Here is an 11,174-nt window from a genome sequence, read left to right on the forward strand (position 1 = left end):
AAAAGCAAATTATCAATTTCCCTGCAGAAGTTGATAGAAAGGGTTGAACACCCGCATTGGAGCAGCGCACGCAGGTTCTGTGTGTGCAGCCCTGGCTGGCAGTGGGGTTTGTGCCATCTCTGCCCTGCTGCTCCTCTCTGTGCCCTCTCTGCCCTGCTGCTCCTGTCTGTGCCATCCCTGCCCTGCTGCTCCTGTCTGTGCCCTCTCTGCCCTGCTGCTCCTGTCTGTGCCATCCCTGCCCTGCTGCTCCTGTCTGTGCCCTCTCTGCCCTGCTGCTCCTCTCTGTGCCATCTCTGCCCTGCTGCTCCTCTCTGTTCCCTCTCTGCCCTGCTGCTCCTGTCTGTGCCATCCCTGCCCTGCTGCTCATGTCTGTGCCCTCCTCCAGAGCTGTTTTCCAGCTGCCTCCTCACGGACAGCATTCCCAGCGAGGCAGGGGTGGTGCAGCCCAGCCAGCTGGTGATGGGGCAGCACTGTGGGAATGCTGCTTCCTCCCCACTTCCTCCAGCTCCAGAACAAGAACCTCCAGCACGTGTCAGCAGCTCCAGGCAAAGGCTGGGGAGCTCTGTTGGCCTTGCAGGAGGAAATTCCAGCGGAAGCCAAGGCTGGCTTGACCTCATTAGAGGAGCCAAACACCTCCTTTCCCAAGGAGCCTTTCCTGTTGCCAGGGTGAGTGTTGGGGTCTGCTGTTCCAGCCTCCCGGCACTTCTCCCGAGCAGGAATTCTGTCTTCTCCCACAGCCTGCCCTAGTCACGTCTCTGTCTCCTGGTTTTCCCTTCTGAAGGCTCCTCCCAGCAGCTGCTCAGCTCTTGGGTGCAGTTTGGCCCATCCAATCTGGCGGCACTGTCGTTTGGAGCTGGGAGGAATTTGCATTTTGGTGTTCGGGGAGATTTTTCAGGCATGTAGAGGCACCCCATGAAATATGAGTTGGTGGAATGGAAACTGAATTATGTTTTTCAAATTCTTAATAATTTCATTGAGGGGATCAGCATTTTTTTTTTTAAGAAAGTGGTTTTTTAATTAGCTCTAAACCAGCTGGAGATAAGGAATTGTGAACTAGCAGTATTATCCTGCATTTCCATGGTTCAGTCTGAAATCTGCTGTGCCAGGCAGGGTTGGGGTTTGGGTTGGACCCTTCCAAGTAGCTGAGCTCAGGTTTTGTTTTTTTTTCTGGGACAGAGTTTCCATGGGATCAGGAAATGCTGCCACTGCCAGAGCGAGCAGATCCCTTTGGTGGCAATGTCAATACTTGGAGCAAAACCAGGACAGGACAAAGAGGTGGCTCCTCCTCACAGCTCTGTCTGTCCTGTATGAACCTCCTGAGGCAGCATTTTGGCTTTGAGACTAAAATAACCCACAGGAGATCTATATTCTGCTGGAAATGCTCCTGGCTGCAGGAGGTCTTCCTGAAAAACCTCAGCCTGTGCTTGGAATCATGCCATGGATTCCCAGATCCCTCTGAAAAACCCCAGCCTGTGCTTGGAATCATGCCATGGATTCCCAGATCCCTCTGAAAAACCTCACCCTGTGCTTGGAATCATGCCATGGATTCCCAGATTTCACTGAAAAACCTCAGCCTGTGCTTGGAGTCCTATCCATGGATTCCCAGATCCCCTAAATAACCTCAGCCTGTGCTTGGAGTCCTATCCATGGATTCCCAGATTTGGGGTCAGCCTTGCTCCTTCCATGCTGTGTCTGAGCCATGGGAGGTCTTTCAAGCTTCCCGATGAGCACTTTTTGCTGGAAAACACTAAATTAGCAGGTCATGGAGCCAGCTTATTGAGAATTGTGGCTATTTGCATATTTAATAACTTGCAAATCATGAAATGCAGGTGATTTGATGCCTCAAGAAGGAAAAATGCATGGGAAGAGGACAAAAAACACAATGAAGCATACTGCCAAAGGAAAGCTGGTTTTAGTGCTGGAACCCAGTGGGTCAAGGACTCTCTGAAGTTAAAAAGACAAAAGTTTTCAGTACTCTAAAGCACTGAAGTGCTCCCTGCTGTGTGCTGGCTCCTGTCTGCCCCAGGAGGGTGTTCCGAGGTGGGGAAGAGCCCATAAAGCTCTGCCTAGAAAGGGAAATGAGGTGAGGAGGTTTTGCTGAGCAAGATGAACGATGAAGGGGAAAAGACTGACATTGCTAAAGCAGCCCTGGCGTGGTCATGGGGCAGCAATGAAGGAATGGGGGTCACTGTGGGGGTGGAGGCGCCATAAACTGGTCATTACAGCAGGAAACGGGAAGGGCCCTCACCCCAAGGTTTAATGAGCAAATCACCTCACCTCGATTTACCCCTGCTCCCACTCTTCCTCCTGGGAGGGAGGGTTTGACACTCTGTGGGTTCAGGAGATCAAGGATTTTATGATTTTATGGGTGGATGTGCAGCCAGTGCCCACAGAAGGCAGAAGGAGGGGCAGCATTGACCCTCCTTGCGTGTACTGTCTCTGTAGCTCAAATTCAACATTTACAGAGCCCAGAGTAGCTGGGAAAGGAAAATCATCCTTAATACTCTTAATACTCTTAATTCCAGCTGAGGAGCTCTCTGGCATTTTAGAGGAAGCACATTCCTCTGTAAATTGAGATGAGCTTCCAGCTTTTCTGGAGGATGTGTGAAGTTTTATTGCTGCTGCCTCAGAAATGGCCTCATCCTCGTGCCTTCAGAGCCCGCACTAATGTGCTTTATTGCCCGAGTTCTCGCAGAAATATTTATTTGTGAGCTGTTGCCCTGAGGTGCTGGGAAAGGGTGGTGATGCCTGTGGCGAGGAAGAAAAAGGCTCTTTTTAGAACACCTCGTTTCTTGGAAAGTGATGTGTCCATTCCTTGTCTGATTTGCATCAGGACGGGAGGGAGGAGGAGGAAGGACTTTAGTCCAGGGGCAGGGAGCTGCCCTCTGTGGTGCAGTGTCACCCTGATTTTTTAAGACTTTGCCAAGCCTTCTGATGTTTGCATTCTTATAACAAACTTTCTCACACACAGTTCTGTAAACAACTGATGTTTTGCATTCTTTCATGGAGGAGGAGAGAATTGATGGACTCTTTGTCCAGTGTCATTGGAGAGGTGGCACTGTCACCCTCCAATCCACTGTCACTTTTGGAAAACTATAAATGTTAGAGTCAGAAAATAAAGGTCTCTCTTTTTTGTTCACCTAGAGAGCAGCAGTATCTGTGTCATCATTTTGTGTCGTATTACGACAGTGGAGCACCTGGACAAGGGTTCCATGCAGGAGATGAGAACCTGGTCCTTCCCAGACAAGCAGATCCCACTCAGAGCAGCTGGCTGAGCACTCCTCCTTGGGCTCTCTTTGTGGTGCACTGCTTGGCTCTTTTTGGAATGAAATTTCTGCCATAAAGCTGATGTGTTTTATAGAAAAAGGTTTGGGTTTTTTTTAACTCTCCCTTCCAAAGGCTTTGCTCAAACACATTTGTGACAAAAAGTGACATCCCCCCATGGTTTTGTCACCACCCCTGAGCCTCCCTGTGCAGAAAAGCCTGATAACACAAAATATTGTTATATTTGATGGGGTTTTCCAGTGAAAACTGTTCTTCCAGACATCTTTGTAATCGAGGATTGTTTGCACTGAGGGAAGAAAGTGAATTAGGTGCTGTAGATGAGCTGTGAGCATCCTGAGTGCAGGAATGGCCAGAGTTCAATAACTCCTCTCCTGCTGTGTGGAGGAGGTTCTACAGTGACTTCTGTGAGCCAGGGAGAGGTTTGATAAGAGGATCCACGTTCACCCCTGAAAGAACTCTCTAGCAAGGTTCTTGACATAGAAACCAAGACATAAAGGAGGATAAATAAGAGAAACCTGCAACTCTCCCTTCCATAAGCACTTTGTTTGTCTCATGGCCGATGGGTAAAGTGTAAACTGAAGAGTTTTGTAAGAATGTATAAAAAGCATTCATGCTGTCATAAAAACAGGCTTGAAGCCTTCTGAAAATGGAGTGCTGCTTTGTGTTGTGACCATCTCACCTGTGGCACTGCCGGGCTGTGTGTGTAGTGCCATTGGAATGGGAATGGCTGTGCTTAGTGGGTCACGCCAGTGACTTTTCACCTCCTTCCTCCTGGGTTTTTGTGGCCCAGGATGCTCCCAAGTTACCCACTTTGATAAAAAAGCTATCCACCTTTACATAAAAGCTTTTATCAGCGTGAATAGATTTCACTGTGCTCTGACATCATCAGCGTGGCTCCCTGTCCCAGCTCAGCTGTTGTCCCTGGCTGATTGTGCCTGCACAAGCATCCATTGCTGCTGGAAAGCAGAAATAAGGAAACAGGGAAATGATTGGAATAAAACAAATAAGGGAGAAAAAGATATTAATGCCCAAATGGTTTCCATTTTGATAATTCACAGAATCAAAGAATCGCTAGGTTGGAAGAGACCTTTAAGATTCAAATATATGCATTAGAATAAAGAAAATAGGAAAGGAGCAGATAAAATTTCACTGTTCTCTCAGGACAGCAAAAACAAAACCTTTTTTTCCCCATTAGTAGGAAATTTTGCTCATAATAAAATCCTCCTGAGAGCATGGTGCTGATATTCTGCATTTCTCTGTGCGTGAGGGTGATCAGGACTGACCCTCACAGTGTCCCTTTGTCCTGGAGCACCTCCAGCACCAGAAGAAAACTCTGGTTTTCCAAAGTCCCACCCAAAAAGGCGCTTTTGGTGTTGTTAGTTTTGGGGCAGGGCAGGCAATCACTGCACCATTAGGGCCGGGAAGCTCCTGGATGCCTTGGTTCATCCCCCACACCTCCCTGGCAGCTGGCACCAACTCTTAGTGCTGGCCCAAAGAGCAGCTGGAGCTGCTGCCCTGGTTCCAGCCGCCCTTGGAGCAGCAGCCTCGGTGACCTGCAGGGAGTTCCGCGGCTCCTGCGAGCTGCCCCTGCTCTGGGGATGCTCTGCGGGGGGATTCGGGTTATTCCCGAGGAAACCTTTCCTGCGGGAGGCAGAGGAGGAGCGAGGAGCAAGGCAAGCACATGGGGCAGGGCAGGGCTGGTATTGGATGCCAGGGTTCAGCTGGAGAGGAATTTCTGCATCCCTCCTGCTTTTATTGTGCCGTGGAAATGTAATCCTGGAGGTTGCTCGGAGATGATGATGCACCACTCAAGTGCTTTATGGGCAGATGCTTTTAGGATGTGTCAGAGCTGCTCTGTCGCTGACGTTTCTGGGCTTTGCTAAACCAAGAACTCAAATCTTTGGCCTGAAAGGGGAAAATTTGCGTTTGCTCGCCACATATTAATTACTGCAGCTGATTAGTTGCCATGTGATACTGTAATGTAGATTTGCACCCCCAGTTTGGTTCTTTTTTTGGAGGGAATTGATGCATTTCTGTAGCATTTCACAGCAGCTGGGGAAAGGGTGCGATGCAGACACCTCAGCTGCCTGTATATAACGAAAGAGTTTTCCTAGAGAAGCGATTTCCAGCTGACGATCTCACTCACTAAACCCTGGGATTTCGACCGGCTGCGGTGAGCATTTAGCCGGGGGTTTATAAAGTTCTTGCGGGACTCTCGGAGGTGACAAATGAGCCCAGTGCCCGGGAGGAGGCAGGGGCAGCTCGGGCTGTGTCCGGGCGGGAGCGCAGCCCGGCCCCGGGGGCACAGCGCTATCTGCCGGGGATGCGGGAGCGCTGCCGGGCTGGCAGCACCGCACCCTGCCGGGCTGGGTCCTCTTCTGACCCCGGCATGGGGCAACTGGGAGATTTTCAAATAAAAAATTAAAAAATTTTTATTCCACTTTCAGTGTCATGAGAAGGGTGAGACAATACAGATGTTATCATTCACGCCACCACAACCAGAAACCAACTATTGCCTAATTACAATACACAAGATTGTATTTTAATTACACTACAAGCGTTTCTTGGCCTATTGGCTTTTGCCACACCGTTCTGGCAATGCCTTAAAGCCAATCATCTAAAATTACCCCTCGCGGGTCTTACTACAGTACATCTTCTATTCTATTCTATTCTATTCTATTCTATTCTATTCTATTCTATTCTATTCTATTCCATTCTATTCTATTCTATTCCATTCCATTCTATTCTATTCCATTCTATTCTATTCCATTCTATTCTATTCTATTCTATTCTATTCTATTCTATTCTATTCTATTTCTACTACAGTACATCTACATGGTTCTATTTCTCTGAAGCATCTAGTCTTATTTGCAAGGCAAGCCTTTGAAACTTTTCTATCTCCATTTCTCTCTCAACAATACTGCGGAAACCCCGGGCACAGGGAATGTTTCTCTGTCTGCTCTGGGGTGCCCTGACCCCCAGGGCAGCACTGACTCTGACCCTCATTCATGGAGAAAGTTTCCTGCACTTCAAGCTGGGCTGGAATCCACAAAGGTGTGAAATGGATTACAGAGAGCAGTGCAGGTGTGTCACTTGGGGAGAAATTGAGGTGTTGGGGTTTTTAGTATGTTGTGGATGGCAGCAAGATGAAGGGCACAGGGTGTCACCCTGGGTTTCTTCTCCATGGGTTTGGGTGGCATTTTGTAATTGGGCAGAACAGGCTGCACTGGGGCTCTGTGGGATCAGTTATTGGGTTAAAAGGGGAAATACTCCAGGTGTCAGCTCTTCATTGGACAGTTTAGTGTTAAAAGACCTTGTAGCAAGAGGTTGTTGGCCATTTTGTGCCTTGCTGCAGAGCTCATGGTTGTGAGGCTGTTTCACTGGTAAGAAATAATAAACACCTGAGTCTGAACATGAACTGCTGCCTCAAGTGCCTTCAACCCAGACCCAGAGAAACTGATACAATATCTGTCCTCTTCCATGGCATTTCTGAGTCAGCATTTCTTATCTCAAAGTTTGCATACAAATACATGCTACGTGAGCCTTCTGCCAAACTTTCAGAATTCTCTACAAGTTCATTTCCCACAGCACACCTCCAGGAATGCCTTCCCCTGCCTGGAACACCAGCTTGGATGTGCAAACACACACACGTGTGCTCCTTCCCTTCCCCGAGCCCCTGCACAGGCATTTCTCCATCAAATCTCTTCCTTAAGAGAAGGGATGGAAACCTCCCATGGTCTAAATTCTATTTCTTTCCCTAATTGTTGCTTTGTTTAAAGTTAATAAAACAACCACTAAAATAAACAAGCTGTAGCAGAGCACCCAGCCAGGAGGAGGTGCCTGCTTAGGCACCAAAGTGCCAGCAAGGAATCCCCTTTGGAAAATTGGTGTTTTGGGGAAAGAAAATGAGATTTTACAGATTCAAAGCTCTAGGTAGCTGCTGCTGTTTTACACAGCGGCTTTGAGTAGGACCTGGGAGATGTTCTTCAGTGACAGAAAACAAAAGACCTTTCAATTGCATCATATTTAAGCTGGAAAACTGTTTCCTCCTTCCTCCTCCTTCCTCCTCCTTCTCTCCTTCCTTTATTACAAATGTATTTGTCATTTTAGGTGAAAGAGGCTGACAATGTGCTGCAAGGAGGACAAAGCTGGGAACCCCAGATGGACGGTGCAAAACACAGCCAAAATCCCCAAAAGTTTCTGTTTCACAACAGGGAACTTGATTGTGCAAAAAAATAAGGGGCATCAGACCAAAAATCTCCATTGCAAAGTCTCCTGGTCTTTTAAGGGATGTGGGGATGATTTATGTCCATGTTTACTGACAGCTGGGAGCAGATTCAGCTTTATTTCCTTTATTCACGTTTAAGGAAAAGCAGCAGCCAAGGTAAGAGAGCGACATTTGCTGAACGAGCTTTCCCCCACACAAACACAATCCTCGCACGGAGCTGAAATAATTGATGCACTTGTGTGTTTTACAAGCAGCGAGAATCCCGAAATTAAATGAGCAGATGGCAATGAATATGTGTGGCAACCTGACACACTAATGGGCTCCATCCAGGGCTGAGGTGAAGGAGCTCAGGAGAGGCCTGAAAGCAAATCTGAAAGTGCCACCTCATTAGGCTGGGATGGCCAGAGCAGCACACAGAGGCTTCCCTCTGTGCCTGGTTTTCTTGGCATCCAGTCCCAGAAAACAATGCCCAAAAGCACCTGGAGCCACACCAGGAATTAGAATTTCCTGCGTGTAAACAATCACACCCCTCTAAATCTGGCCTGGGTTAAAGGTCTGGGGGGTAAAAAAAAAAACTGTGGATTGAATTGCTGACCACAAGGTGCTAGCAAGGTGCTGGAATGTGCTCTGTGCTCGGGCACACAGAGGGGGGAATTTTCAGCCCAGCCTTCAGAGCGTGGCTGCTGCTCCAAGGAATCCCTGACCCTGCCAGGCCGCCGTGCATGCGCAGCTCTGCCTGACGTGGGGCTGCTCCTCATCTGAGAAAGCATTTCCCTGGCTCTGGGAGGCTGGGAATGCTCTGGGAATGCTCTGGGAATGGCCTGGGAATGCTCACAGACAGGGCAGGCTGCTGGCAGGGGCAGCCACTTCTTGCTGACAGAGGGGAGGGCTCGCTGAAATCCTGCCCCCTCTGGTCCTGAGTCCTGGTGGAAAAGCGGCTCCCAGAGCCAAGGATAAATAGAGGAGGCTGAACACGCCGGGGTTGTGTCTGGGAGAGGAGGATGGCAAAGCCGCTGTGACTTGTGGGCCCTGGGGGCAAGCAGGAAGAGCAGCAAATCAAGGACAAGCTCGATCTGTGTCTGACAGAGAGCCGTCCTGCAGAGTGTGTGTGGCACAAATCGCAGGTTTGCTCAGCATGGAGCAGAGTTTTTTGGGAATCGTGGGGGTATTCACACTCTGTTACACCCCATGGGGAGGTAGATTGGCAAAAAAAAAAAAAAAAAAGGTGCAATGCTGGTTTTTGTTTCTTTTCTGCCTCTGTCAAGGTTGGGATCGAAGTGCTGGAGATGGTATTTCGTGTTCAGACTCAGATGTTTATTATTTCTTATCTGTATCACAGTCTCACAAGTCCCGAGTTCTACAGCATTCTACTAACAAGCTACAAAATGGCTCACTATCCTTCTCTACAAGCCCTTTTAAGGCCAAATGATCCAATTAAGAAATGACACCTTAATTATTTTCCCTTTTAACCCAAAGCTCACAGTATCCAACAGAGCAACACAAATGCAGGTGTGATTTCTGTGTGGAGAGAGCACGCTGGGCAGCAGAGGCACTCTGGGGCATCTAAAGGCATTAACGAGGATCTACCCCTGGAATATTGTCTGGGAAGGGGCTGGGTGCACCTGGGAACTGCAGGTTAAGTCCTCAGCATCAGCTGGGAATGAGGGTGCAGAGGTGTGTGAAGAGCAAAGCTGGAGTTGCCCCCAGTTCAGAACATTCAGAGGATCCAGCTGTTGGCAGGTACACGGGGAACTCGTTCTAAACCTCGAGTGTGAAAAGAGAAAACTGAATGAGCCTCTCTAACCCCCCAGGCACCCTGTGAAATCAGCCAGAGAGACAGCAGCCCTGCCTTGCCTGGGATTCGTGCGGCACGGATGCCGGCGTGCGTGGGAAGGGTGCCTACATCCATTACATCCAAGATCCCTGAGCCGGCGTTCATTATCCTGTGGGGCTCCTGCTCCTTCCAGGCTGGCTGCAGGCTGCTCGGGGGGAGCAGGCTGAGCAGCACACGGGGGCTCTCTCCATTCGGAGCCTGGGGGGTTGCAGGGCTGGCTGTGGGGGCCGCAGGGCTCTGGGATCAGCTGATGCCGTGGTGGCTCTGCTGTGTCCCCCGGCAGCCAGGAGGGGCCGGGCTGATGTGATGGGGATGGCAGAGGAGCCCAGACACGCAGGGCTCCGTTCCCACTGCCCTGTCCCAGCCTCAGGGACCACGACAGTGAGGGATTAGTGGGGGCAGGGTGCTGAAATTATTTTTATCTCCTCGTCTTGTTGTGCCTGTGCACAAGTGCCAGCCTTTTCAGCCGTTTTTTTCCTCTTTTTTTTTTCCTCCTGTGAAGCATTAACTGGGTGGGTTGCCATAGCAACCCCCGCATGATAAGTTGGGCTGCTTCTTGCAGAGATTCCTCCCTCAGCAGTCAAGATTTCTCTCTCTCTCAGCATTGCATGCCCTTCCCCATGTCCCCTGGAGTGCCGGTGCCCTAAAGGCCACCCCTGTCCCCCAGCAGCTCGCTGGAGGCACCGGGGCTGGGGCAGGACAGGAAGGAGCAGCTCGGGCATCCTCCTGGCGTGGGATGGGGTTGGGAGGATCTCTGCTCTCCATCCCTTGTGCAGGGCTCAGAATTGAAACAGGCTCTGAGCGGGACATCCTGACTGTTTGCAAGTTTTCCTGGAGAGGGCAGGGAGGTGTTTGCTGCCTGTCCTGAGCAGGCACTTGGGGGTGACACTGGAGAGGTTCCCAGCTAAGCCCAGGCTGTGGCAAGAGTGAAATGATCTTCTCCTTTCATTCGGTCACTCTGAGAGAACCCAGAGAGGTTTGCTTTGAAAACAAAACCAACACAGCTCGTGGCAGGTTGAGAATCTGGGTGGACTACAGGTGTTCATTGCAAATCACCTTGGATCTTGTCTGTGGTAGGCTCGAGGTGAAGAATAAACTTCTCCAGAGCTGGGGAAGAGGGTGTGACCTCCCTGACATGTGACTTTTCATCTCAAAATCTGCCCAAATCCAAGGCCAGTTTCACCAGAGGTTTTCTTCACCTCGGGGCCCCATTTCCCTTCTTTAAATAGCAGCTACAACACTGGTCTGGAATGAAGTAATTGAGGTTGGTACATGAGTGATTCAGAGGGAAAACTCATTACTTTTTCAGGAGGTTTGTTTGCCAATATGATTTGAATTGTTTGGCAGGCGGGCTCTGGGGGGCCTGGGGTTAGAGGAGAAAAGGTTTCTGCTTCTGCCCGAGGAGCAGCAGGGACTGGGGGTCAGTCAGTGACTCTGACTGAGTCAGTGTGGTCGAGCTGCTGCTTCCTCTTAATCCTCTTGGCCCCTGAGTCTCATCCCTGGCAGGATTGTCTGTAATAGATGTAATTAGAGCGGCAGCAGCACAAACAGTGCAGCCCTGCTGATCCCTGCTCTGCGTTCTGCCAGGGCACCTGGCTGCCTGGGAAGAGCTCTGATTTCCATGGTGCTTTGTGGAACAGGTGGCTGTCAAAGGATGGAGCCGGGGATGTTTTCCAGCAGCTCCTGGGGCTATAAAAAACCCACCCCCAGCGCTCATCTGCTGTGCATGGGATGGATTGTTCCAGAAGGGGTAGGAGCAAATCCTTGTGGCTTAACCTGCCCTTCCCTTTGTGCTGTTGTGATGATAACAAGGGGCAATGGGACAAA

The sequence above is a fragment of the Motacilla alba genome, chromosome 24, assembly GCF_015832195.1.
Source record: "Motacilla alba alba isolate MOTALB_02 chromosome 24, Motacilla_alba_V1.0_pri, whole genome shotgun sequence".
In the NCBI taxonomy this organism is placed as follows: domain Eukaryota; kingdom Metazoa; phylum Chordata; class Aves; order Passeriformes; family Motacillidae; genus Motacilla; species Motacilla alba.